Below are 27563 nucleotides of genomic sequence, written 5' to 3'. Positions count from 1 at the left end.
TCTGCTTAGTATTTTGCTTAAAAAAAATCTAGAACGTTGATAATGAAATGTTCACAGATATCTTTGTGGTCACCCAACTCACAAGCAGAACCAAAGTCCTCAAAATTCTGTATAAACAACATTTCGCAGAACAAAACTAGGCTCAACTAGTTTATTTCCTCTCGAGTTATATCATATTCACTGGTCATCCACATTGTTTGTGACGTCTGTCTTGTTTATCATTGAATCCACACTCTCACCTGCGCTGAGGATCGAACCCAGGTTCCTGGCATTCTACAACAACCACATTACATTGTTTGTCAATTCCCATGTATTAGTTTGCTAGCTACTGCTGCTAGTAAGTCATGATAATCCTACAAGTTTAATGTTAGTTAATATATTTGATTTCACGTCAGAGATGTTGTAGTTACTCAAACGTATGCTGCTTAAGAATTAAGAATATTTTTGTACAATTATAGTAACGTAGATCGCATCAAACTCCATAGTATACAATATCCATGTTGTGTATTTCACATAATAAAGATGATACAGACTAATTGTACATGTATGAACAGGCATTTATTTTAAATTCAGAGATTATCTCTTATTTCTGTTTTAATGTGACAAATTTAATGGTATTAATTTGACAGTTTTAAAGGTCAGAAAATACTTCAGAGCAATTCCCTTGCATGGTTTTGCTGCTTTTTGTGATTACTTGTCTGATCTGATCGAAAAGTAGCTATTGAGTAGTTATTGAGCAAAAAAAAAAAAAACACTATGTTTACATTGCATCTTAATAATGCATTAATTATCTGGCTGACTGCTCAGTCAGAATAAAAAAAACACACCTCAGTCTGAATAGAATAAACCAACTGAAGCCAATCTGAATGAAATTTCGATCAAATTAAACGAAGTGAGTATTCGTTATCTGTTGGGTTTTTTTTTTAGCATGCTGGATGCAGATATTACTGCAGAAACACATCAAACAGCTTCCTCACTTGTCCATGAAGCTGCCTGTCTTTGTTTTCCTGTGGATTATATGAATAATTAAAGGTGCTCCAGAAAAACAAATGCAAGCTGTGAGGACAATTGTGAATTTTATCACGTCTGCCATTTTGAGAACATTTTTTTTTCCTTCTGTCAAAAAGGATATAATACATATGTTGCCTGTCACAGCAAAAACATGAAAAATATTATTGTAATGTTGTTGAAAGGGGGTTCGCAAATCTGCCTAAGACAATGCATATGAAAAAAACGTTAGGATTGGTTGAAGATTGGGCTACAGGCAAAATTCTGTGAAATCACTCTTGTTTGTTAGAATTCGTGTGAATTTTGCTTGAGTTCAGGTTGGCATGGCTCGGGTTAAAACAGATTTCTGACATTCCGCATGCCTATTATCAGGTGGCGTCCAACTTCAAACCATCACCCATAAGCTCCTTCAGATCTTCCATTTTACATGACACACTGAAACAGCCACTTGATTTGTAGACGGCCATGTGTTTCTGATGAATAATCATCTGTTGCAGTACAAAGCAGATCACAATGTGACCCGGACAAGGTTGTTCAGCTAATAATGTCAGAAACGCTGAATGATTTAGTGTGCACGAAACAGCAGTTTAGCTCCCTAATAATGATGATTGGTAGAGAGGAAGAACGAAGGTCATGGGTCCTAGATGTGTGCTTTTGCTGCTTTTTGTCATTGCAAGTCAGTTCTAGCTACTGCTTCATCAGCAGTCATTGAGCTATGCTGTCCTTTTCAGCTCTAACAGTTTGCAGGGTACAACCAGGCCTCAGCGATATTTACAATAATGTCCATCATGTGAGTTCCTTTTCCTACTGGTTTAGATATAGATGGACAGTGATACATTGACCTTGTACGCCTTGCATATCAATCCTAATAATTAATGTCTCCAGATATGTCCAATAATTATTTAGTAATTAAATTCTGAGTTGAGTTTGTTTTTTAGTTCAAACTTCTTTCATTGACATTGTGGTCAATTTTCACTTAGATTAACAGTTTCCTACATTACCCACAATGCCATTTGACTACCCGCTGATCGTGGTGCAATTGCTTCATCTCTACACTAGTCCTTTAGTTTGTCCAGGTCTCTCAAGTCCTCATCTGTACACTCTGCTCAAACAAATAAGTTGGGAAGGTTCAGTTTTCATTCGAATACCACTGTGAATTCTTTGTGCTTGGAATCTCGTAGATCTTTAACTAGCCAAGGCAAGTCTCTGCCATAGCTCATTTGGCTACAACTTTCTGGAACGTTGAGTCCAACATTTTGCTTCAATTCTACATTGAATTTGCCATAAATGTGACTGTAAACATCACTGGAAATGATGAGTGAGAAAAGAACAATGAAACCTCTCCGTTATTCCTTATATTTGAGAATTATTTTCTCCTATTAAAAGCCATTGTAACTGTGCTAGCAGTGTTCCCCTGTGTGATCAGCGAAGCACACAACCTCTAACTTCTCCCAGGATTGACGCAAATACAGTACCAAGCAACAAATTAGCAGCAGAATTGCTAAACACTAATATTTCAACACAAACATATTTAATCTGTTTAAATGTGAAGTTTTCCTTTAACAGAATGGACACTGAATAATGGCTGACCCACCTAGTAGCGAAAGGATTCTAGGCCACGGACTACTAAAGTCTTAGGAATCTGCAGAGAGGGTGTGTGTGAATGTGTGTGAACATGTGAAATTGTGCCGGCTCTGTGAATGTGCTTTCTTTTCTTACGCACCCTTCAGCAATGTGGCAAGAACATCAATAATTAAAAAATAGATCAATAGAGAATAATACAGGCAGAGGGCCAAGGAGAATCTCGTTTTCTCTTCCTTTTCTCTCTTTTGTCTCTTCTCAGTGTCTCGTCTTGATTCCCTGGCTGCTACAGGAAACCCTAACTCAGCGCTCATTAGAGCACGCTAGTGCCCTAATCTAAACACTCGCTTCTACATGAAGCTCTTGATGGCTGGGATCTTTTGACTTCTGTTGCAAAGAGGAGGCACTGAGGCATTTGGTTGGTGGAGTGGAGCTTGCATTCTTTATTTTGGCAAGACTTCGCTCTTCTCCAGGCGTCTGTGATAACCCAAAACCCCTATCATGGGTACTGTGGAATGTCCCTCACTGTCTCAATCTTATTTATACAGCTTCAAGTAGTGCTCGGGCTCAGACACCTCGTCTTCCACTATTCTCCCAGCCATGAGAGAGGAAAGGGTGTGGTGGCTCAGCCATTGTCTTTCCACAATGCCCCAGTGAACTGGCTGGCCCGGGAGCACGTTTTAGAGCCGAATGGCAGCATGTCAGAATAGCTGAGGTTGTTCATCCATGCTTTGCGTAATCCCATGATCACAATGCTGCCCTCCTCCTTTTCTTTTTTTAAAGGTCTTTGTGGTTCACTGTGTCAGGAGGCTCCCTGTGCTTACGTTAGTGCGGTCAGCGCGCCACTCGAATGAATACACACAGCATCAATGAAGCTCTTTTTTTCTCCAGGAGCCCAGCTCACACTGTGGCAACTTATTGTTTAAAAGAACCGTTTGAGGAGGAGCAACCTCTGACCTCTTCCCCCCAGTAGCCCCCTGCCTGCCAGAGTCGCTTCCATGGCAACTGGGCAAGAGTGTATCACGCCTGTTCGTGTATCATGAGGACGAATGGCACATGAGTTCTGGGTGCCAGTGTATGTCCTTTCAGGCTTCATGTGTTGTGTGTAAAATGCCAACCATCACACGCCACGATGTACCCTTCCCCCATTCCCTGCGCTAGCAAAGGCCAAAACTTCCTTTGGCAGTCTGACACCATTGCTCAGGAATGGGCCAACAAGCATCCACCAGATGCTCGGAATTGTCAGAACTGTCTCATTTTGCACTCACTCATCAAGACTTTTCAGGTCAAACAAGTGAAAGTAATGGTTGTTAATGATGCCTGGAGGAGTGTGGTTTTCAAATGGAGCCTGGATTTCTACTTAAGAAGAACAAGTGGTTTACTCTATGCCCAATGGCCTGGTAATATATATTGCTTGATGTGTACACTTCACATAGGCGTAGCTGGGAGGTGTTTTGGGTTTGAACCGCCCCTACCCGCTCCCTCCCCGTGCAGTGTCAAAATGCATTGTTTTCTGCAGGAATTCCTCTATAATGATGTTCATAAAAGGTCACTTACTTTGCTTGCTATGCCAAGAAACAGGATTAACCAATAGGAATCCTGTATTTTCCCAGTAGATCTGGTTTGCTGAGGTATGATGTCATTGCCATATTACCAGCATCTTATTTTAATCATTTTCAGTGGAACTGTCATTCAGGTGTTTTTTTCCTTCACATTAGATGGTGTGTCTACTACTGTCCGCCCCCAAATTCCTGAGCATGTCAATTTAAGTGTACAAATCATCTATCAAGTCATATTTAGCTTATTTCCTTATCCACTACTGAAAGTATGCCAATATTCCTGGCTATGACACTGCTACCATAGAATATATCTTTCAAAATGAGCATTACTATCAACACTGGCTCCATTTTAAGAATTTCCAGGACTGCCATTTTTCAGCCTTTGCCTTGAGCGACTGCAAGATTCCCCTGTCTGGTTTTGCTTGAGTTACCCTTGGCCAGTGATATAACCTGCAGATCCAATATCCTGCTTTCACACTGATGGAACCCATAATCCTGCTCTTGTTCCTTTCAGAGAAGAGCAAGCATTTTGAATTGGCCTTGGCTTGCGTTAGAGATCCTATGGGGTCCAATGCGTTCTTTGATCTCATTGTAATTGGCATTTCATTGTAATTAGCATTTGAGTGATGTCCAACAAGGCTTAGGGAAAAGCTCAAGCAGAAGGTATGAACAGCCAATGCCGACTGTCGAACGATGTTTCGTGTAGCGTTCTGCTTTCCAAACATCATTCTAGTATGCCTTTCAGCAGGAATTTATGAATTTTAAATCTCAGGGGAAGCAACTTTATAAGCAGCTGAGACGTTGCCATGGGGACAGTAATGCTCCAAACAAACAGATTGCCGTTCAGAAGCTCTGAGTCCGCTGTTGACACAGACGTTGAGAAAGGTTCAAATTGTCCTGTCTGTGCATAAAACCCTAAACAACTCTAAATAGCCCTAAACAACCACTATTAACCCAGCAGTTATTTGCAAGTAAACCCCACAACGTTGATGTAATTGCAGCAGCCTATTCTTGCCTTAGTAAGCTTCCAAGCTGCTCATATTCCAAATGGCCACCAGAATCCAATAACTTGGTTGCGGGTGAGTAATGCTTGTAAAACCTTGTGAAACTTACAGTTTGTCTACAGCTTAGTGATGGCGCAAAGCTCTACAAGTAATGTAGGGATCCAGTTCTCATAAATTTTTGCTGTAATAACATACACTTAAAGAGTAAAGTAGTTCTGATACTGTCTGAGTAACAGCAAAGATGTTAAGTAAGGAATAAAACATAATGGAATGTGCTGTTCTAGGAAGATAATCAGTGGCTACGTTTACATGCGCATCAAATACCGTTTAAGGTCCGTATTCGGGTTGCAGCCATATTCCGAATAAGATGTTTATATGCGTACGGGCATCTGAATATTCCTGTATACATGGTTGTTGTAAGTATGCCTGAGGTGCCGTTCCTAAATACGTAGACTACAGCTAAGCATCTGTTAGCACCCACAATTCTTTGCGGGCTGGAATATGTCCTTTCAGTGGATTTTCTGAATAAGGTGTTTACATGCAACAAATTTCCGATTAAAACACGCATATTCCAGGGATGGGAATTGGAATTTGGGGAATCAGAATATTGTCTCAATCTGAATCGAGCAATCAGATTGCAACGTTTACATGACTCAGTACTAATTACAATATTGCCAAAATCTGATTAATACCGGAATACTGATGTACACGTAAATATAGCCAATGACGGGGTGATGTGATGCTGTTACAACCTTGAAGTTGGTTATTTTGCAGTAATCAAATACATTTATGTGGGCCGTCTACTACACAATTCCCTGTGTAAGTTGTTACTATAGGAAATAATATAAACCTTGCACCCAGAACTACTGCCAGAGCTGCAGTTCTAGAAAATTAATCAACACTTTCTGACTAGTCAGAATTGAGTATAGTGTATACTTACTTTTCATGCTCGCCAAACTCTAATGATTTGAAGTTTTGTTTTTTTTTTTTGGTTATTTTTAATCCTTCTTTTAGTCAGAATGCAGTGAGCAAGTTCAACACAATGCACACCCTCAGCGGTGAAAGTAGCTGAGATACGGATGACTTGTAAAGCTGAGGTCAGAGGGATCGGGTGACATGAGATAAAATCACAATGCAGCATCAGAAACAAAAACAACATGTGGGCTGTTGTAGAGGTGCTACACTGACAGGCAGGGAACACTGACTGCATTGTGTCTAGTGTACTTTTTTTTTTTTTTTTTCCCACTTACAGCCATAAAGAAGTACCATGCATCATATTTAGCCTTTTGAAGGCTGGACTTATTGAGATGTGTTTATTGATTAATGAATAATAATTATTCATCATGTATTGTTATAGCATGGGCTCAACAGATTTGAACAATTAACGCTGTGTCTTAGAATCCTGTATGTGTTATCATTTGAACAAAGTATAGTGTCTCACATCTGTTTTAAAAAGTAAATGGCATGAGAACAAGATATTCAAGAGGGGATTTTATGGAGTGCGTTTATGTGATGACAAGATGACTTCATAGTTGGACAAATTAGTAGCCTGAGCCCCAGGGACAAAGAGTTTTTTTATTCATAATTGCTTGGTAGACAAGTTACAAAGAAATTAAGTAAGAAATTAAAACCATACCCTCATTGCACTACACACATAATTATTTATGCGAGTTATAAGAGTAGAAACGAGTTAATCAGGAACACACAGGTATGTAAATACACTGATGAAACCAAGCAAAACAAAGTGCTTATGCCTTAAAATTACCCTGGATTAATGCGCTTAACTAGCTAACTACCTCACCATACTTTATTACATTATTTTGCGTACCACTGTTTAGTCTAATCAGTAAGGTTTCTGAGAAAACAAAACATGGGACTGGGCAACACATAGCACATTTACTTGCCATGTAGTCTATGATTTGAACACCCCTGGACTTGGTTTCTCTACATTAGAAGAAGGTAGAATTAATGATTAAACCCATGAAGGGTCAAATATGTAGTCCCAGTCTGTATGGAAATTTTAAATGGAACATTTCTATAATTAGCTTCAACATATTTTATGCAAAATTTGATAGGTCTCTGTCGATGCATAGCGTGAAGTGAAGTGAAGTGACGTGTGGCCAAGTATGGTGACCCATACTCGGAATTTCTGCTCTGCATTTAACCCATCCAAGTGCGCGCACACACACGCCGTGAACACACACCCGGAGTTGGGGGTTCGGTGCCTTGCTCAAGGGTCTCACCTCAGTCGTGGTATTGAGGGTGGAGGAGAGCGCTGGTCATTCACTCCCCCCACCTACAATCTGAGACTCGAACCCACGACCTTCGGGTTGCAAGTCTGACTCTCTAACCATTAGGCCACAACTGCCCCCACACAGTATATAGGTATAGCGCACCCATGGTTACCTTAATATCAGGGCTGTACCGATTACATTTCTATTTTTCCATTTCCAATATGGTACTAACACTTTCAGATCTGATACTGACATAGTAACCTTAGTAACCAATCTAGTTTTCTGTTTCCTCTGTTGCTAAACAGTGCAAAATATCAGGCAGGTCTTATGTTCATGTGCATGGTGTATGTCATTCCAGTCAACATAAAGTGTTTACAACATAAATTTGTCACTAGTTTGAATTGGAAAAATGTGCAGAATCTGATCTGATACCAATCCAGCATTCAGGGAAATATCAGCCCAGATACCACACTGCTTTTTTGGAGATTTTCTTTAGAATTTCCAGCTTCAAATTGTCTTATTGCATTGGCAGATAGTCTTAGATTATATCTAGAAAGAAGCTGCCTATTAGTAAAAATGTCAATCAATAGACTCTTAATAATCTTGTATAAGCTAATATATATATATATATATATTTTCCCCTCTAAATTCAAGATATTTTTACTTGCTAAGATTCTTGCAATGCAGTGCTCTTACTGTAATGTATTTGCACTGTCTATCTCCCTGCCCCCCATAGTTTTTAAGCCTGGGGTGCCAGAATTAAAATGAATACAGTCGAGGAAACTGGTGTGGTGAGGAATGCATTGATCTCTTCAGTAGTTGTTTGCAATATATTGTAAAATTCACGGCACTGTATATATATCATTATTAGTCTTGTGAGAGTATGGGTTAGAAAGCGAAATGATTGGTTTCAGTTATGCTTTCATATAGAACAGCTTTAGAAGCACAAGCTGTGGTCTGTACTGCAGTGTTTGGGGGGTGGAAACAGAGCTTGTGTTGCTATATGTGAGCTTCATAATCTCATCAGAGTAAGGCATTGGCTGCTAATAGAAAAAGAAGTCAAGCATCCTCTAAGCCTGTGGTCTTGTTAATTCACTATATGTAGGACCCAAGATCACATACACCTCATTATTTTCAGGTGGTTTGTACCTGCCAGAGCACTGTCCCTGTGCTGATGGCGGGACGACGGAGCCTTCGGCATTCTTCCAAATGGAGGACGTCTTTCAAAGCGGCCAGCTTGTCACTTCCTGAAAATCAGCAAAGTCATTACAACAGCCTATTGCAGAGTGACTAAATCACTCTGGTACACTCTGCTACAATGACTTGCACCACTAGAGAAAAAATAAAGACGAGCTGGCAGCTAGAGGTGTTGCGTGATTAAGAGATTGCAGTCAGTGAGACGGCTAATTCTGAGTCAGCTTTTTTTTTTCTTTGTTCCTTTCCTCCGTCTGCTTTCATGTCATGTTCTCTGTCTACACAAAAGGGCCTTTATTAAAAAAAAAACTGTCAGTTCGGCACATCTCAAGCTGTTGGAAGATAAAATTGCTTTTCTTCCTTGTTAAAAATGGTCTTTTTTACCTCTCAGACAGTGCAACCCCTCTCTTCTCTGTGATATTAAATTCAATTCAGTTGTATTTATATAGCACTTTTAACAGTAGAAATGGTCACAAAACAGCTTTATAGAAATCCTGATGTTGATTTAGATCTCTAATGAGCAAGCCAGTCAAACAATGTTAAACCGTACTAAGGATGTTCAGTATGAGCATATCGTGATGAGATGAGCAAATGATTAGCAGTGGTACAAAGCAGAGGTACAAAGCTACAGTATCCAGATGAGATTATTCTTGAAGCAGTGTACAACATCAAGCTATTCATGGCATCAAGTCATGCAAGGCAAGAAATTTTGACACTGACACAATATGCCACTGACACAGTAAGAGGAGCTATGTATTTACTGAAGTAGGTAAAGAGCTCAGGGGTTCATGCACTGTGATTGGTTATGATATTTCAAGAGTAAAATTTTTTAGCCAGTCAGCAATCTACCTCTCCTGGGTCAGGGGAATAGAATGGCACGTGTTGAAAAGAGCCCTGCGTGCTCCTGGCAATTCGGCACTCCAGAATACGCACTCCAGTCCGGCCTGGTTGGTCTGCACAATGCAGGCCTGTGTTCGAGTTCAGGCAGAGGTCTGAAATTTTACAGGAGTTATAATGTCTGCCTTGTCTGAGCAGAGGAAACGACCCTCCATTTTGAATGAGCTATGACACACGGGACCAGAGCTTCTCTATGCGCTGCCAACATTTGGGCTGCCACTAGCACTGTTTGTGTAGCCAGTTGCTGCTACTATTACTATAGCTGGTACAGTGTCTGTACTGCTTTTCTTCCAAATACTAACCCCATCAAACAAGAATACTTATACTCAAAGCATTTCGGTCAATGAGAAGAAAAAATGTCCTTATCAGGAAAAAAAAATTCTCACTTCGTGGTGTTCAAACCTGTGTGTCTTCTTCCTGAGTTGTCATGCTATGTTTCAGAGAGAGCTTATCTGTCTGTCTTATTTGTACAACGTCATGGCTTGTACATCTAGGAATTACATCAGGGCACCCTGTTCACCACAGCATCTCTAGTGAATGGCCTGCTTTATGGGATACTCTGTACTACTTAGGATTTTTTAGCCATTGAATAGTGAGGTCATCAATGCTGGACAGGATATCATTACCTTACATTTTCAATAGACTGGATACACAATATTATAGGATCTGCCATTTTTTTTGAGAGATAGTAGATTTATTGAAAGACTTAGATTGTTAGATTGTGATCAGAGTCTAATAATTATTACAGTTCTTTATTTCTGCAATTTCCTCTAACTTGATGGTGTTTTTTGTGATCCTAAACACATTTTTGTCCAAAGTATTATGCTTGAACCATGATTCTGAGACATGCATGAGACATAATTTGGTTTCACAGGTTTATTTATATCATTCTTCTTCAGTAACTGCTTCATCCTGGTTAGGGTCACAGTGGAGCCGGAGCCTATCCCGGGAACACTGCGTGTGAAGCAGGAATACATTCTTAATGGGATGCAAGTCCATCACAGGGCACCATGCACACACAAATTCACAAACTTGTTCATACCTCGGGGAAATTTAGAATAGCCAGTCCACCTCTCAGCATGTTTTTTGCTGAAACGAACCTAGTAGTAGGAATTCAAAGCCATCATCAGCTACACTACACTGAAAAATCTGAAGTAAATAGAATCTTAATATGGTTTTATCACTTAATTTGGACACTACGTGCTTTCATATACATTAAGTCAAGGCTTTTATGCTAAAATCCTAAAATGTGGGAAATAGTACACCTTTTTTCTACTGTTCTTTTGCTCATAGCAGATACACGTTGCTGTCTCATTATAATTTTTTATAAGCATTCTGGTGTTGGTGGTAACAACCTGAAATGCCACTTGCTTCAAGTGGCTTCAAGGCAGCTTTGTTATATTGACCAAATACTATCAGGTTACTCTACACTCCAGTGATCACTGAGAAACAAACAGGGAAGCCATTTGAGTTTTTGTTGATTGAAACTCTGGTCAGTTTCTTTGTAGTTGTGAATTATAAATGTATGCCATGTTTCATGTACATCTTTTATGAAGATGGTTATACTGATGCTTACTAATGACCGTTTTGATCATTCTAATGGTTGTGAATTGGGACAAATTATAATAGAAAAATTTCAAACTATTTCAGAAAGTTAAAAAATCTGCTAATGTATATTAAACATTGCTTTCTGGTACTGATAGCATCAGCCCCCACACTGGGAGTTTTTTACTGTTTACACCTGAAGATTAACAAGCGGAAGAGAAAAGAATCTAGTCTCAGATCAGTGCACAAAGGGCGACTGGTAGACAGCACATGGACAGATGGGCAGGCTTGTGGCCGAGACAGTCTGATACAATTATGCAAGGCCGTTCGTGGCTGTCTGCAGTTGACTGTATCAGCACCATCTCAGAGCTGTATCTCTGAAAGCCGGGCTCTTTCATGCAGAACTGCACTTTCTCGCTCTGTCAGATGTTTCCCATCAGGAAGTCTAGCCTGCCCCCGAGGCCATTTGACTTTATCAAGATGATTTCGATTATGTGGAAGGGTTGATGGGGTGTACATTATGATTTTAGTCTTTCTAGCACAAGAAGAACAGTTGGAGGTATGAATAGCATGGAGGGTAACAATATAGGAAATCTGCTAGTGTAGCTTCTTAGATTTGAGCCTGTGATGATGTGCAGGTAATGCATGCAGTCACAGATACACACAAAGCATCTTTGCCCCCTTTCTTTCAGTACAGAGCAGACTTCCTGCGGTGTTGAAGGGAAAGTTTCGAAGGATGTTTTGAGCTCAGGTAAAACACTGCTGTGGTTAATGGCAGTCATTATCACAGTGCGGCTCTGTTCACACACACATACCCAAAACCATAATCGACCACACACACACACACACACACTCACACACACACACACTCACACTCACACACACATGCACACACACACACACACACACACACACACACACACACACACACATATGCACTCTCACCCTCCTGCTGGAATGCCATGTTTGCCATAGCCTGGCCGTGTGTGTTTGGAGATCACTTTGAGTGTGTATTAAGAGGATATGTGACTCATGAGCCTTTCTCCACCCTGTAAACGAGCATTACTCTTGTCACACCAGCGTCATGCTTAAAGCAGATTTGAATGTAAGAAAAGCTGAACTAAAACACAGTTCCACAGTTTGAAGAATGTCTAAAAAGTGCAGTGCATTTTATTGTATGTGGCTGAAATGAAAAAGTGGATCTGTTGCTTTTAAAGACAAACCATGATAAGCATTAAAAAGTACACAGTATGATTTTAATGGCTATGAAATGACTAACAAGTGTCTGAGAAGATCTCTTTACCCACTTGCCCCATCACTAAAATGCCAGGATATGTGAATGTCCTCCTGCTACCCCGAAAAGCTAGCTGCCATCACAGACATATCAGTATCTCACTCAAGATTTGCACTGACCTATTCTCAGCTATTTATTCAACGTTACTCAAGCCTGTCAAAATATATCATAATAAGCAATTTGTGTATAAGTCATTTAAGCCAAGTTATCAGACTTGCTTACACTTAGCTAACTTTTAGCTACAGAACCTGTGTGCTAACTAGCTGACTAGCTAGTTCTCTGTTGTGCAATATTAGCATTGTTTGAAAGATATGATACCAAAGGCAGCCATCTGAGAGCAGTTAACTCTTTAAACACTGTTTTTATGTACTTTAGAATTAGTAAAACATTAAATGTATGCTAATAATAATAATAATCATTATTATTATTATTATAGTACAATTATCTGACCAAGCTATGCAATAAGATTGATTAACCAACTGTGAAGTATGTATGTTTTACCACAGGATTGAATGCGGTTAATCAGAAAATGTAAGAAGGATGAGGAATTGTTACGACTTTGAGGCAGCAATTTTTGTGAGCATGTCTGTGATTATGAGACAGTGATTTTGTGAAGTGATTCACGTCATACCCTGCTCTGTGGCATGTATAAAAATGCTGAGCAGGCCCAAGAGAATGGTACAGGGCTAAGTGCCTGACCGCTACGGTGAGGACGTCTCATTGCTCTGCTATGCTGGAAGGGGCGTTTTGCTGGCATGGTGTTTGGGTCCACTTTTCCCCTTAGAAGGAATGGTCACAAATCAATACGAAATTATTCTGAATGATCACATTTATCCTATGATGAAACATGTCTATCCTAATGGGAGTGGTCTCTTTCAGGATGACAATGTCCTTCTGGACTACTTATAGGAAGGTCATGAGTTCAGATCCCAGCACCGCCAGTCTGCTACTGCTGGGCCTTTGAGTAAGGCTCTTAAACCTCAACTGCTCAGTTGTATAAATGAGATAAATCTACGTCTCTCTTGATAAGGGCATCTGCCAAATGCCAAAAATGTAAATCATATGCTAGGGCTATCACCATCACCAAATTTCAACAGAGTTGAACATACTGTGTATGGGAGGTTAGACAGTCCAAAACACCAGTTGAGTAAATACAATCCTGGGCAAAAAAAAAATGGGCCAAGCCCAAAATTACAAAATATTAAGATGGTCTTGGTAACAAATCATTGGTCAGGAAATTAAACAAATAGATAAAGGAACTTAGTATGAGATACTAAGAGATACTATGAGATACTGATTTCTTTAAATGTTTAAGTCTTGTGGCCCTTGATAGGCTGCATCAGGTCTGGCAGATAACCAAATAATGACTAACCAGAAGATATTTTTGGAAAAATTTGTACACTCAGACATGTGTTAGTTTGAATTTTACATCAAACATTTTAATCACTATCTTGATTTTACCTTTGTGTACAAGAAGACTATATAAGTGAATTTCCCTGTTTCTAGCTTTTCCCCAAATAAACAGTTCACTGCAGCAAAAGTAAACCAGCAAATGGTGGCACAGGAGCTCTCAGGAGTGCATTTGTTTCATTCTTGCTAATTTTCTGACCAGTGATTTGTTTTTAAGACCATTAAAATGTAATATTTTCCATTCTGGGCTTGGCCCATTTTTTTTTTTTTTTTTTTTTTTTTTTACGCAGAAGTGTATCTTTTGGAAGAGCTCATGATCATCTCTCCAGTACAGTTCCAGAGACTTGTAGAATCTATGCCAAGGTGCACTGAAGCTGTTTTGGTGGCTTGTGCTGGCCTAATAACGTACTAACACACTTCACGTTGTTTTTCCTTGTGTGTGATGTGTATGGAGTGTGCATAATCAAGAGACAAGCCGCATCAGACTGTGTACATGTCTCACAAAGCCATGCATCATCCGTCAGCAGAATTGTGGCTCAGCGCGAGGTGGCTGGCACTCTGAGAACGAATGATAAAACGGTACACAATAGATCCACAATGGGCACCAGGCTGTCCCGTGCCCAACTAATCCCATCTCTGCTTTCTAAGCAAGCTGTATTATCCTCGCCTCAGCTTGGGGGAAGTGTGTGTGTGTGTGTATGTGTGTGTGGCTGCTTGATTCACTGTCCTGTAGCGCTGTAAACAACATTATACAGAATAATGTGTAAGGGCAGTGACTTCAGCAGGCTGCAGGCTGTACACAGTGGCATTTGGTAATTTGTTAAGCCATTTCATCTCATAAAATTTTCCAAATGATGTGAAAAGAAGAAATATGATGTGATTTTTCCTGTCTTTTATAGACATTATAGGCTAATTTCACCATATTCTCAATCACAGAGCGACTCATCATTAATTAATGTGTTTTGAGGCGAGAACTCTTCCTATGCTCTTTAAAAACATACTGCTGATGTTGCTTTCTTTATTTTTGTTCTTGCACATTTATTCATTTGGTGAATGCTTTTATCAAATGTAGTGTAGAAATCAGGCAGAGCACAGTCTAAGGATATAACTGAGCAGTTAAGGACTTAAGGCTGTGAGTTACTGGCAGTCTCGAGATTTAAACACAACCTTCCAAGACTATCACAGCTGGGCTTCCACTGGCCATCAGGAATGAAGAAGTAGCAGTTCACACTTTGGAGTCTTATGAATATGATTAGCTTGGGGTTTCAGCAGTGCAATTTAATATTAATAAAATATTAAATGGACTCCTGGTCTAGCTGTAAAGTCTCTCTGTCTCATCCTGTCATGTGCATGCAGCAGCAGGGCTTCGTTCTCTCCGTCTCTATAAACGATTCAATCATTTAATTGTCCCTGTGCCAATCTCGCTGAGACATTCATTCCTAACCTGGCTCATTAGTTTTGGTAGCAGCTGCCTGAAGCAGTGCAATTTGCTGTCGAGCATCCAGGGAGGCAGAAATCTGACAAAGATATGGACGTGGCTGCTTTAATACGTGGAAAGGAAAGTTTGATTTCTGTTAATCCCATTATAGAGTTTCCAATATGGAATGCACCGATGTTCCTGAGTATTGTATTGGGGGTAATACTGGCATAGAACTGTAGATTAGAAACAGATCAGGTTTGACATATTTTCCAATCCACAATGGAACATGTCATTAAATACATTGAGGCATATCTTACAATAAACACAGGACACGGGTTATCTAAACGGCCACTGGTATAACACCTCAGACGTGTTTTACATAACTTACCAAGCAGAATGTTAGCATGAAGATGGAAATGTGGGTTTGGTGCCTCCCTAAACAGAACATTTCCACTGACTTGTAATTTTTTTTTACGGTTTAATTATCTTGTGTTTAGCACTGTGCAACACACATATTGCTACACAATATAATTCTGCCTGAGTAGAGGGGTGTACTACCATCAGCTGCAGGCTCCATTCTACTGTTATCTCTCATATTGAGAAAGCTCTGTTTCCCTTTAAAGATAAGCTCGGCACGTCTCGCTGGTCCCCGACTCCAGACTATTTATTCTTCTGCATACTGTACTCCATGTCACCCTTTACTTTCTTCAGTTCCTCATTGCTCGTCTGTTTTCCCTTAGCTCACCATGGAGAAGGATAAGATACAATCTTGCATGGTATTGTAAATAAGCTATATGTCTGAGAACTCTGGGATTTAAGACCCCACAGGGTTTACATGCTATATATGCTTCTTCCTCTGCTGGGATACTGATGGTAATTATACTTATTGTGTGTATACCTTGCTGGTAATATAGGCGGAACATCAGAACAAACATCCACCTTATCTTTTTACTTTTTTTTCTCTCTAGAAGCTTTCATGAGGGGCTTTGGCATGCCGATTGAACTTATGATAGTCCCTGCAGAGGAAGGGTTTCAGAAGTGAAATGTTTTGGATTCAGTAGATATGTTGGCTAAAATGAATTGGACCATTATTCTCTGAGCATCTGATCAAGTCTGGACGAAACTCCACTGTCCCTGGTGTTGGAGGGTCTCTCTGAATTTGAGAATATTTGCTGACAAAGTAGTTGTCCTTTTTGATATTTAAATGCAAACAGATGTGGATGTAGTGTGTCCACTGAGTAAATGTGTAAAGACACTGTTCTGTAAAAATAAGTACAGCCTGCATCTGGGATATCCAGCTTTTATTATCTGAAAACAGTTCAGATTGTCCAGTTCAGTGGGCTGTTTGTTCTTTCTTTCTTTCTTTCTTTGCTTCCTTCCTTCCTTCCTTCCTTGCCTTCCTTGCCTTCCCTTTCTTCCTTCCTTGCCTTCCCTTTCTTCCTTTCCTTCCCTTTCTTCCTTGCCTTCCCTTTCTTCCTTCCTTGCCTTCCCTTTCTTCCTTCCTTCCTTCCTTGCCTTCCTTGCCTTCCCTTTCTTCCTTCCTTGCCTTCCCTTTCTTCCTTGCCTTCCCTTTCTTCCTTGCCTTCCCTTTCTTCCTTCCTTGCCTTTCTTCCTTCCTTTCCTTTCCTTCCCTTTCTTCCTTTCCTTTCCTTTCTTCCTTCCCTTCCCTTTTTCCAATGCCTCAGTATTCATTAAATTTTCTTTTGGAGTCTGTGAAGTTCATTGCATTAATTATGCCACAGTTATGAGAATTATCCATTGATGAAATTATGACAATGATTCACATTTCCCTCTTTTCCCTCTACCTTCCAGGATGCCAAAGTAGAACCAGTTCTTACCCAGATACAGATTAAAGCTATATTTTGTTGGACTGCAGCCACTAAAAGATACTAAGCGATAAAATAGTGAGTTTTCAAGACAAGCACTTTGAAAATGACTTCCATTTCTGTCAAAAACCTCTTAGCCTTTATCTATTGTGTATCTTTACGTTTAGTATTGTATCGTAAAATGTTTGGCTGCTTGCCTGGTGTTTGTGTGATCTATTGGTATGGTGATAACATGGTACTGGCATTGGGTTTCTTTAGCATTAATGGTGTGGGCAGTGAGAACTGAGTGTAATCCTTCAGCAGCGGGACAGAAGAAGTGGAGGATGCAGGAGGGTTAATGAGATTCGCTCTTCTCCGAGAGAGAGAGAGAGAGAGAGAGAGAGTGTGTGCAGACATGCTCATCGCTCTTATATACTCTTCTCTTCTTGTCTTCTATGATCTTCACTGTCCTTATGTCCATCCCTCACGACCCTATGATGTGAGACCTAACACACTATGGACTTGATAAAGTATTGTGCTTTCACAAACATGTTTCAAATGATGCTTTTTGTAAATATTGTTTATTCAAAATGTTCTTCAATGGAAAAAAAATAAATTTAAATTAGATATTCATAGGCAAAGTAATTCTAGTGATTCTCCAGAACCTGTGGGGGGGGAAAAATGACTTACACAATTGTGTAAGTGAATTCCCAAGGGTTGTATATTCAGGTCAGAGTATTTAATTGGTGACACATTATTAACTTGACAGCTTATTTATAACGCTTAAGCTTGTTTCCCCATCCTTGCCTTTTTTTTTTTTTATAAATTCTTCTTTCTCATCCCACTGCTGTGTGTGTGGGTGTGGTGTAGACAGATTATACTGCATGAGTCTTCCTGACAGTGCTGCTAGAATAATCCCACCCCTACTCTAAATCCCACGGCTAGTGGTAAAGCTGATTATAATGTGTTGGCCATTTGTAAACAAAGTCCGCAGCAGCATCCAAGTTCATCAGTTCTCGTGGTGCCCTGCAGAAATTAGGTGTGTGTGTGTGTGTGTGTGTGTGTGTGTGTGTGTGTGTGTGTGTGTGTGCATTGCTTGATCAGAATGTTGGCTAAGGGCCATATTCACCCCATCAATTCACTTCATAATTATACACAGTTCACTTCTTTTTTTTAATTGATGCTTTTGAAAAACACTTTGTCCATTTTCCAAGGTCATGTGACTTCAATTTCATCAGTCCCACCCATTAAAAAAGAGTCCCTGTTCCACTTTAGTCTTTAGAGTTGTTGGTCAAGGGCTAACACATTTGTCCTCGGCCATCTCTGAGCTCTGTTATACACATTCTTCCGGTTTCCTTCTATCCTTTTTCCCCCACTTCTTCTGCACTCTCTCCTCCCTTTGGTGTTAAAGTGCCATACTTCGTAGAGCTGATTGGAACTTTTTTTTTTTTTTTTGCTGTGGGGGAGCTTGTAACCGTTTGCCCATCAGACATCACCCATCTATCTCTCTGCCCTGCTTTCTGGCTTCTTTCTGTCTAAAGTTGATAACTGCAATGAAATTAAACCCTCCCATGCAGCTGTTATCACAGAGACAGATTCATTTCAGTTCTAGAAATGAACCATGAAATAATCCATCATAATCCATATTATAGAATATGCACAATACAACATTCATTCAGCAGTCCAGTGAATTCTAGTAATATTGTGTGATTGGCCCTGTGTAAGTGTCTCATTTCAGTCTTCAGTCAAATAACAGTATCCAGTGCTCAGTAATGTTCCTTCAGAGCATACAAGAAAATCTATTCAAACCCCCTGTATCCTGTGCCATGCTGTGTCTCATTAGTTTTTTTCGGAGACATCCACATTGCCTCAAGCTCACCTGGTTGGGAGAGTTGGGATGAGGGAACGTCAGGACGGGAGCCTGTAATTCCTGGCTGTCGTATCTGCACTGCCAGATGGCAGGCTTGTTTCCCGGTGCATGGAGAGCCCAGTGCACTACACTTCTCCAGGGGAGAGGAACAGGAGGACCAGACTGTGGTACAGATGGTCTAGTCCACTCTCTGCTCTAGGCTCAGGAGAGGCCAGGTGAAGTAGGGAATGAGATAAGGAAGTGGCCCAGGTGAGGTAAGCCCTCAAGTATCAAACAGAAGGTCATCTGATTGCTTCATGGCAGTAGGTGGGCTGACAATTCTTTCCATTTTTGTATGGAAAGTGTTATATCTTGAAGAGACCATATCAAGTGGGTGGTTTGGAAGTTTTACAGTACAGTAGTAGGAAATGTGATGGGAATGAATGTGTAAAAGTAGCGCATGGCGCATCAGCCGTGACTTTGCCTGCGAGTTGCAGCATTTTAATATAATGTTGATGCATCTCAGAATAAAAATGGAGACAGCATAACTAATATTTTTCAGCAAAGTGTCATTTTGGCCATTTCTAGTCAAAAAATTTCTAGTAAGCTTCCTTCAGTTACTCATCTTCCATAAGTGCTTTATCCTGGTGGCAAGGACTCCCTAAAAGGGGCACCAGTCCATCACAGAGCACCACACGTGCACATTTACACCTAGGGTACTGAATGGCTACTAGGGTAGCCATTTTACCTACCAACATGTTTCTGGGAGGTGGGAGGAAACCCAGATAGACACTGATGCAAACTCCTCACAGACAGTAATCCAAGCTCAGGAATTGACCCTGAAACTGTGAGGCAGCGACGCTACCCACTGCACCACTGTTTGGAAAAATTTAATGTTTGTTTTAAACTTACAAATCAACCTCATCTTCAAAAAGTGATCCAAAAGGTCAAGTATTATATGACTTTACTCTTTTGTACACACACACAGCCCAAGTAAACAGCTGGTGCAGAGTCAGTTACTCCGCCTGTTTACCACATAGACTAAAGCAATGGCCAGCTGTTTGGTCTGTGAATAAGTAGCCTACACACAGATGACTCATGTACTAGCATAAACCAGAGTATTTCTGGTTTGTCCTATTGTTTTTTAGTTTGAATAGGACTGTCATCCGGCCATCCTAGAAGAGAGTCACCTCAATGACCTACTTCTCCACTATAAATGGAAGACTGTTGTGTATTGGTTTAACTCAAAATGCACCAAACTTGGGTCCCAAAGGGTGGCAGATCTACAAGAAATTGTATTTTCTCTCTTCTGACACCCCAGAATCAGCACATGAAGACCTTAGTAATTGGCTGATGAGTAATTGGCTGATGAATTCAGCTGAGGAGTGTGTTAGGAATTTGTTTAACACATATGTAGTGCAGTATACTGTCAAAACAGGAATAAGTAGCTGTACTTGACACTTTGTAGTTTGGAGTCTGAAAGGAAAAAAATGCAGACTGAAGCACACAGATGCAGTTCTATCATTGCAGGTTATTAGTTTTAGTTTTAAAGGTGGTACCTTCAGTTTTTTTTCTTTTGAGGAAAGAAGGGGTGATGTTTGTTGGGCCACTTTTTCAGACAGAAAGCTTTCGCATTTCTTTTTTCCTTCGAGTCTGCCTGTCCTTGGGAACAAACTCCAAGCCAGTTGACTCCATAGACTGTTAAATGACCCTGATTGCTGCTAAGCAATTATCTTCAGCAGCATCTATTCACTAATTGCTGCTGGACTAGTGAAAGCATTAACATCACCGTGTGCCAACTGTTAATTGACAAGGTCCAATTGCTCTTTCAGAGCAGGATCGTAATACCCATGGTATTGTGGCATGGTGGAGCAAGGTCATTAAATTCAGGCCACTGGATGGTAACTAAGCTGGATAAATACACAGTATTGACCAGTATGGCATTTAACACAGCAACCACTGACTCTTGCTTTTAGTTCTCTGACTATTGGCTGCTTTAACCATTTACATAACCATTGGTTGTAGGCCTCAGTAAACTAGGAATCTTACTCCCTTTTTCACTGCCTCTGTAATTTCTTCTCAAACTCTCCCCCAATTTCATAAGTACAACGTGGCCTCCTGCCATGTAACAGATAGGAGGCATGACCTGGACCGGAAGGCCCAGCAGTGAGTTAACTCTCTTTTCCTGCACCCCTGATCTCTAGAGCTTTTTTCTTACAGCACCTTCTATAGGAATTCCACCCCCTGCTGTGTACCCTTCCCCTGGCCTTCCCCCTATTTGGAACATTGCTTGCCTGAGGGAGCAGGATGGTTTTGATGCACCTTCTGTTGTTGCCATGTACAAGAATGTTATGAAGGATGACTGCTCACAGTCAGATGGATGGACATGGGTCAGTGCCTCTGTCAACAATCTTGTTTACACTGGCCGGTGTCTCTTTGAGTGAACCAATCAAAAGTCAAGGCTTTTCTTGGGGAACCTCCTTAGCTCAATCTCTCAATGCTAATATGAGCTCTCTTTCTCCATGGTGGCTTTGGAGGAGCCAGATTTGGACATCACTCTTCTGTAGTTAGCTATTTTTTGCTGGACTTGTGTAATTCTGTGGTTCTTTGCCATGTTCTAAAAGCATCATTCTTGTGCCAAGAGACTACTCAGTGTTTTGGATGTTAAAGTAACTGAGTAATGGTTGTTCTTAGAAAGGAATATTACAAATAGTGTTTTTTATTCCAAGACTTTTGAGGTCCAAAATTAAAAAAAACACCCAGTAGGTCAGCTTTTCAGGGTTGTGGTGGTTCAGTGGTAAAAGTTCTGGGCTACTGATAAAAAGTTTTAGAGTTCAAATCGCAGCACCTCCAAGCTGCCCGTGTTGGGACCTTGAAAAACCTTTAACCATTAAGTGCTCCAGGGGTGCTGTACCATGGGTGACCTTGCCATTCTTTATCCTGATCAGGGACACAGTGAATCCGGAGCCTGTCACAGAAACACTGGGCAGAAGGTGGGAATATACCATGGCAATTCATCGAAAAAGCACCATACAAGCACACAGTCACACCTAGTAATTTAGCTTAGCCAATCCATCTACCTGCATGTTTGTGGGAGGTGGGAGGAAACCAGAGAATCCGGATGAATATGCGAAATTCCGCACAACCCGAGCTCAGGATTGAAATGAGGACCTGTAACCCTGAGGTGGCAACACTGTCTGCTGTGCCACAGTGCCTCTACTAATGTATATGTATAATAATAAAGGCTATCTTTGTATTTTTGCCTTTTGATAGAGGTAGTTATTACACATTATTCAAAATTCTAATATCGAAAGACTGGAATTAGTCTTAGAGTTATTTTGCAAGTTTCTTTAAGTGCAGCTGTAGCAGTTGCCTTATAGAAAGAGGATAATGTCCACTGGGGTGTGTGGGGGTGTGTGTGTGTGGCCTTCACATTGTGGCCTTTGTCAGGTTTAGGTTTGACATGTTTATCAATGATTCCTTATTCTCTTTCTCTCAACATTCAAATTTGCTGTCTTCTTTGCCCACGTCTCATTGGTTTAATCATCTGAATGCGTTCCATCCTGTTCCATCAAAACTGCTCTCTTTTGGTGACATATCTTTGTAGCCCATCATCTTGTATAATCAATGTTGAATCAAGTCGATAGTGCATTTGTCTTATGACTTACGTTTGTAAGGAAAGGCATATTGAGAACTGCATCAGGCTGGAGGGAGGTTGTAGGGAAATTTGAGCTGCCAACGGAATCCCAATTAAACATTTTAATGTTTTAATGATTAATCAAGCAGCATGATTGGTAACCGTTTTTAATCTCATACCTTGGTGTCTTGGGTATGGTGCCAGAAAGGCAGTTTCCATAGTAACCCTCTTGATTATGGAAATTGTTGGGGGTAAATGATCTGATGATATTCTGTCAGCTTGGGTTTATTTTTGCACTTAATGGATCAGGCAGATACACATGCATGCAAACCCAAGCACACAATCACACACAATCCCATGCACACTCGCTTAAACACACACACACACACACACACACACACACACACACACACACACACACACACACACACATGATTCCTGTCCTTTTGTTCCTCTTCTGTGGTGGTTTCTTTTGCTCTGACAGCTGCTCCGTAATGGGACCTTGTCCCTTACCACTTCTTCATTCTGATGCTCATTGGCATACTGAGAGGTGGCATGACAACACGCAGTCACTTGCTTCCTTCCTCCACCCTCTCTCTTCCACCTTCCCTCCTCCTTTCTCTCCATCTGTATCTTGCCATATGATCCCCAAGATGGTTTCGGATCACAAATGGCCATAATGAGGCTTTTCTTCATCAATTTGAGGACACTGAGAGCGCAATTGAGGCTTGTTTTGTGTAACACAAAGCAGATACGTCAGTTTTAGCAAGGTTGATTTTATTTTGCAGCTTATTTGAGTGATAAAAGCTGTCCTCAATTTTCCATCTTCCTTTTCATCTGCTGAAACTGAATATGCCCCACCAATCTTGTGCATCCTTTCTCACGTCTTTCATCGGAGGCTTAGGATTGGCATGTCTTGATCTCAAATCCAATCTTGTTGAAAAATCATATTGAGCACTGGATGGAATTGCAGTAAGGACCCCGAGGCAATGCAATGAATATGAGACATGGAGCCACACAGGCGTAAATGTTAGCCAAAATTAACAGTTCTCAGCGTTAAGCTGGTTTTAGACTGTGCTGTTACAATGCTCTTTTAAGCTTATAACTCATCACACTGTACGAGATGATCCCAATAAAATCTTGGCCGAATTGTATAACAGACTGGGTTCCAACATGTTCTCCATGTCAGATTATACAATGAAGATCCTGTTATGACAGACCTGTGATTAAAGAATATTACTACATTCTGCTTACGTTATAAATCAGTGTGACTTGGGCTCATGCAGAAAATGCAGTTGCACTTGAGATAACTTGAGGTAATAAGGACATTTTTTTCTGTCCATTACCATGTTTTGTTTATATTTCACCATTGCCGCTATTGAGCTTAATCCAAGACCGTACTCCTATTGGTTGCTTTTAGATGAACGTTGACCTTGCTGTATTTGGTCGCAATGTCACTAAATTGGGCACCAATGTGCGTCACATTATGCGTTCTAAGACCACCATCCTTTTATGACATGACTTATTTGTCTAAGACAGCAAAATTGGGCTGAAAGCAAAATCTTACAGTGTAAAGCTAGATTTAGAGTAGAGTTTGTCTTGTTGAAGAAATTGTTTCTTTACGTATACACAGGACAGAAGCACGGTTACTCTGATAAGAGATAAAATACACAGAGACTTGTGCAGACCAGACCTGTTCATTACTCTGCTTAGTTCCCCTAACACATGCCTCATGCATTTTGAGCCCTATCTCTCTGTCTCAAAGCAAAGCAAGCCCACTTCCTCCCAGTTCTCAATGTCCTCCACTTCCTGTTTGCTGAGATGAATGAAGGCTTTCCTCTGAGCTGCTCCAGTGACGCAAACATGCACTGACCCCCTCTCTGGAAAAACAACTGCCTCCTTTCAGGCATCCCATTTCATTATTGTCATTCTGGCCTTTGTAATAGGGACTGTAAAAGTTCAAGACACAATAAGGTGGCTCAGACTTGCACAATGCTGAGTGTTCTGTCACCACACACATGTATGTATCTATGTATGTGTGTATGTATGCACATGCACAGCTGTCCTGTGTACCTCATTGTTACTCACCGCAGCTGTGCGTCAAAGAGTGGACCACACAGCAAACACATCTCTTCAAAAATGTATATGTGCCCTGGCATTGTGTCCTGATTTCTTCATGGTATGTATAGTTTAATGCTCTGTTGCTGAAAAAGTGGGTATGTGATTTTCCCTGTCAACACAGAAATTATCTTAATTTGGCAAAATCAAAAGAGAATCAGTGATGTGTTCCAGATTCGTGAAGGCCGTCTTTTGAGACTCTACTAAAATTGCAGCAGATTTCTGCTGTGAAATGCCAAGTGCCTTTAAATCATGGAATATGATTTTATGATATGCCCTAACATTTCTCATTTACAGTGGTCCCCGATGTTAGACAAATTCCTGCCAAATCCACTTTCTAGAGCTGAAACCTAACTTTTTGAACTCAACTAAACTTTTCTATTGAGCATCTGAAAAATAAACTAATAAATTCTTAGAAATACCCCTCCATCTTGCTGTGCGATAGCAGAAAAGATAGAATTGTGAACAAACACTGCACCACAAAACGTTTTAGATGGTTTAGCAGAAAACAAAAAGTGTCTTCATTGCATAGGCACTGACTGTGTGTGACAGTTTGTAGGATTTGATCTGGGTCAGCCATGATTTTAGATCAAGTACACAGACCAGGTCTTTTGAGGACTGTAATTTGGATTTTTTTGGTCTATTATGCCATTGTGGCGAAGAATGCCGCAGATACCCACTCATCAGGGTTGCTGCCTGCATCATTCATTCATTCATTTTCAGTAACTACTTCATCGTTATCTGGATCGCGGTGGATCCGGAGCCTATCCCGGGAACACTGGGAGCGAGGCAGGAATACGAGACCCTGGATGGGACACCAGTCCATCATAGGGCACCACACACACACAGTCATTCACACCTAGAGGCAATTTAGCATAGACAGACCACCTACTGGCAGGTTTTAGAAGGTTGGAGAGCCCAGAGGAAACCCATGCAGACACAGAGAGGACGTGAAACTCCTCACAGACAGTAACCCGAGCTCAGGATCGACCCAGGGACCCCTGTAGCTGTGAAGTGGCAATGGCTACTTACTACACCACCCTCTGCCTGCTTGCCTGCATGTGCTCTGTTATTCACACACCAGATCCCTGCCACTTTATAATCCAAATGCAAGCCTAATCTATGGCACCATATTTTCTGGATCTAGAACATGGGCAGCACTTTGGAGATCCTTCTCATCACGGCTATCTCTTGCAGACTTTTATCGCTTGGATGGCTTCACGCCCAGAGTCTGGAACCCTGAGCCTAGGGAACATAATGTAACATGACAGATTTTGGGTGCGGCCTTCTAGGACAGCCGGTGCAGAAACGAGCTGAGTGACAGCTGGGGTGATGAGGGGTGGGGGTTGAGAATGGACTTGGCTCCAAAAGGATACACTGTCAGGTTGCACCAGGATAGACTGGTTTAGAGAGCAGTTAATATCAGGCTCTGTGCTGTATATATTATAAATTACTTGTTGATAATATTAGTAAATGTGATATTTTCTCCCCAGAGGAATGGGATTGTAAGAGTAATAATTTATCCCTCTATCCCACTATCCCACAATGGTAAGTTTTTCCTTACCACTGTTACCTCTGATTTGCTCATTAGGGGTCTAAATATATATCCAGATTTCTGTAAAGCTGCTTAGTGACAGTCTCTATTGCTAAAAGCAAAGAATTGAATTGAATATCAATAAGATATGGGTCCGTAGTACTGTATCTGCAGAGAAATCATGTAAGAAGCTGGAGGCAATTATAGCAGATGTAAATGAGAGGTGTGCTTTGTTCTAGTTACAAGTGTAAACTAACCAGACTGTTGGAGAGTTATGCACACTGCTGCTACTCACTGTAACCTCTCCTGTTTGATGTGGCACCAAAGTGTCTGAACCTAGAGCATGGGTAGCATTTGGGACATCTTTCTGATCAGTACTTGCATGCCTTTAAAGCTCTGGCTCCACTCCCAGTGTCTGGAACCCCATACCTAGCGACCATAATGTAACAAGACACATTTTTTTTAGGATAGACAGTGTAGATCAGTGGAAAAGCACTGAAAATGCACATCTGTTGAATTGTTGAAATGCTCTCAGAAGTCTCCCTGTCTATGACGTTTTACATTCATCAAGGTCAAACAAATTTCTAGCAGTAAGGAACAATGACAATACTTGAGAAACATCATCATTCTAACCTCATATACCTTTAAAATGTTACCAGGCCTGTGCGATTTATTCAAGTCTCAGTTGCCCAGCTACACTTGATACCATCTATCTTCATGTGTGTCCTTGCTTGTATGTGCTCTGTTATTCACAGCCCAGCCCACTGTCACTCGGTAAGCTTAATGCAAGCCTAAACTAACCACTCCAGGATGGCAGTGTATAAAGTTTCTGAATGTAGAACATGGGCAGCACTTGACACCAATGTTTCTGAACCTAGAACATGGGTAGCACAGGGCAGTATGTAGCACCAAAGTTCCTGAGCATAGAACATGGGCAGTATGTAGCACCAAAGTTCCTGAGCATAGAACATGGGCAGTATGTAGCACCAAAGTGCCTGACTATAGAACATGGGCAGTATGTAGCACCAAAGTGCCTGAATATAGAACGTGGGCAGTATGTAGCACCAAAGTGCCTGAATATAGAACGTGGGCAGTATGTAGCACCAAAGTTTCTGAGCATAGAACGTGGGCAGTATGTAGCACCAAAGTTTCTGAACATAGAACATGGGCAGTATGTAGCACCAAAGTTCCTGAATATAGAACATGGGCAGTATGTAGCACCAAAGTTCCTGAATATAGAACGTGAGCAGTATGTAGCACCAAAGTTCCTGAATATAGAACGTGAGCAGTATGTAGTACCAAATTTTCTGAGCATAGAACGTGGGCAGTATGTAGCACCAAAGTTTCTGAACATAGAACATGGACAGTACATGGCACCAAATTTCTGAACATAGATTGAAGGCACCATTCTTTACCTAGAACATGGATCTCTAGTCCATAGTCTTAGTGCTGGGACACTCTTACAGCTGTAGTC

The 27563-nt window shown here is 40.8% G+C and overlaps 1 protein-coding gene across 1 annotated transcript in view; it reads left to right on the top strand.

The window, feature by feature from the left end:
* The window catches only part of srgap2 (SLIT-ROBO Rho GTPase activating protein 2), a 111899-nt gene that overhangs the window by 19971 nt on the left and 64365 nt on the right, over positions 1–27563 (top strand). The gene's annotated exons all lie outside the window — the stretch shown is intronic.

This window comes from Pangasianodon hypophthalmus, chromosome 20 (genome assembly GCF_027358585.1).
Source record: "Pangasianodon hypophthalmus isolate fPanHyp1 chromosome 20, fPanHyp1.pri, whole genome shotgun sequence".
In the NCBI taxonomy this organism is placed as follows: Eukaryota; Metazoa; Chordata; class Actinopteri; order Siluriformes; family Pangasiidae; genus Pangasianodon; species Pangasianodon hypophthalmus.
Note: the sequence above shows the minus strand (reverse complement) of the source record. Positions and strands in the feature narration are given on the sequence as shown.